Source organism: Phytophthora infestans, genomic scaffold (genome assembly GCF_000142945.1).
Source record: "Phytophthora infestans T30-4 supercont1.123 genomic scaffold, whole genome shotgun sequence".
NCBI classification, from domain to species: domain Eukaryota; phylum Oomycota; class Peronosporomycetes; order Peronosporales; family Peronosporaceae; genus Phytophthora; species Phytophthora infestans.
In genome coordinates this window covers 63,921-66,584 of record NW_003303636.1, presented here as the reverse complement: position 1 = coordinate 66,584, position 2,664 = coordinate 63,921, and the positions used below count along the sequence as shown (strand labels likewise).

The window sequence follows — 2,664 nt, the reverse complement described above, 5'->3', positions numbered from 1 at the left end:
CTGTACCCTTAATGTACTTAAATATATTTTTATTATTTTCTTGTGAAAAATATAAATAATAAATATTTATTTTAATTATAAAAAAATCACAGTTACCTGTATTTATAAAATTACGTATAAATATAAAAATATATTTTTGGAGAAAGTAGGATTCGAACCTACGTAGAAATTACTTCAACAAATTTACAGTCTGCCACCTTTAACCACTCAGCCATTTCTCCTAATATGTGATTAGTGGGACTCGAACCCACAATATTTACTTGGAAGGAAAATGATTTACCAATTAATCTATAATCACAAAATAAATGTCAATTCTTTTATTATTCCCTTATTAAATTTAATGGAAATACCAAATACCGCCTTTGGGTCCATTTATCCGCACTGGCATTCCAATCTCGCTTGACATGCACCAACTCGTGATTCAACCAACCACGCAGGTGGATCATCACTTTCTGCCGTAACAGTGTTAGGGCCGGGGCCTTGCAGTCAATCTCACCTCGCACCTGTCTGATTACCAAATTTGAATCCCCACAAATCACCAGCCGTTTTGGATCTTGTCCCTTTAGCAAATCCAAACCCAGAAGGAGTCCGTTGTACTCCGCTTTATTGACGGTGAGGCCTTCCGCATAAGTGGATCTGGCCCGTACAACTTCCCATCCAGGTAGTCTCCACAGTATTGCACTGTACGCCCCGACTCCGCGTCGTATGCGAGCGGATCTATCGACACTCAGGACGAACAGATCCTCATCCACCTGTACCGTCGGGATCGGGATCTGGATCCGGCGTTTGGGCTCTTTCTTAGGAGCGACCCTAGTCAGCGCCTCATCCATCTTAGCTCGAGGAGTGATGCTCGCGGCCAAGACTCCCAGGATCTCGTCTTCCCCTTTCGAACATTTCACAATCTCCAGTGTCCAAGGCGAGAGTAAAGCTGCCCACTGTCCCAAAAGTCCTTGTTACCCGGCCGACTTGAACAGCCAGACTAGTGTAGAGTGTCGAGTCAGGATCCGGATGGATCTTCCCACTAGCAGGTTGTAATTCAGATCCAACACGCGCAGGAGCGCGAGCATCTCTTTCTCCACCGCTCCGTAGTTCAATTCATTCGGCTTCAGTGTCCGGCTGACGAAGGTGACTGGATGACAGATCCCCTCATGTTCTTGTACCAGAGCTGCTGAGACTGCCCAGTCACTGGCATAAACTATCACCGTACGTTGACATTCCAGATCGAAATGACGGAGGATAGGCGTGGTCGCGATCCTGTTCCTCAGTTCCACGAATGCGTGTTGAGCTCGGATCCACCGAGATTCTGCCTTTTCCATGTTCTGATCCGTCGTCTCTATCCAGACTGGATCCTCTCTCCGTTGGTCCCGGGGTGGACCCAGCTCCTGTTTTAGGTCCTCTTCTGGCGTCGTACCACTTGAATTCCTTCGTGGATCCGACATCTCCCGGGCCAGAGCTTGTTGGATTTTTATCCGGATAGCTGGAGTGGTCATCGCAGCAAAATCTACCTCTCTCAATTCATACAATACCGTGGCAAACAGGGCGTAATCCTCAATGAACCGACTGTAGTAGTTCAAACTGCCCAAGAAGGATTGCATCGCCCGTAGCGACTGCGGGAAGGACAAATCGGCTAACGAAGACAGGTCCTTAGGATTCGCCTCCAATCCCTCCTTGGAAACTCGATGGCCTAAGTAATCCACCTTGCGCATCCCCCAATAGCTATTTACCACACTGATAGAGAGATTCCACTTAGGACACGCCTCCAGTAGGGATGTCACTCTTTCGCACAACTGATCCCCCGATTTCGCCGGGATTAGAATGTCGTCGATGTAAGATCTGCGTCCTAACACGGACGGGGCTCCAGAATCCCCTGGCTCTCCTGCCTCAAATGGATCTACTTCCGTATGATCTTCCCCGGATCCACCCCTTTTGGGTTCCGGTATTGGGGTGAATCCATAAAGGGCGTTGTCGATTAGACGTTGGTAGATCTGTGGTGCGTTCTTCAATCCAAACGGCATCCGGTTCCACTCGAACAGTCCAAACGGTGTGATGAATGCGGATATCGCGCGAGCTCGATCCGTCATAGTAACTACCCAAAAACCGCTGGCCATGTCAAGAGAGCAGTACCAGAGTACTTCATCCAAATCTTCCAACAGCTCATTGATTAGAGGCATCGGATACACCATCAATCGAGTCAGACCGTTGACTAACCGGTAATCAATGCACAGACGTATATCCACTCCGTTCTTCTTGATGATGATTACCACCGGAGATGCCCACGGGGACAAAGAGAAGCTGATGATCTTGGCTTGCAGCAGGACCCTTTAATCAGATGCAATAGTTTTTTCTCGTAACTGAGGCGCCACCATCCAGACCCTCAGAGAATAAGGTTGTCGCGACGCGGAACATCGAGGTCAAGTCTAAACGACGGGGTACTGGGGGGAAACGAAGTAGAGTGAAAGGATCACCGACGATCGGACCTCCCGGAGGTTACAAAAAAGAACAATAGATTTTCGGTAGGTACTATTATAGTGAGATGGGACGAGGATGAGATAGTAACCGAGGACGCATCAATGCAAGGTTGTTTCATTGAGAGAGTAGGAAGGGCCAAGATGTTATTCGAGAATTCTACAATTATGTCAATCACAAGTTCGATCGAGGGAGGTA

At 47.6% G+C, this 2,664-nt stretch overlaps 2 non-coding genes across 2 annotated transcripts; both read right to left on the bottom strand.

Annotated features, from left to right (window-relative positions):
* Positions 1–137: 137 nt before the first annotated feature.
* Positions 138–221, bottom strand: PITG_30626. The gene has a single exon. It is a non-coding gene; the product is annotated as a tRNA-Tyr (tRNA).
* A 5-nt stretch (positions 222–226) lies between these two features.
* Positions 227–298, bottom strand: PITG_30625. The gene has a single exon. It is a non-coding gene; the product is annotated as a tRNA-Gly (tRNA).
* Between the last annotated feature and the right edge of the window lie 2,366 nt (positions 299–2,664).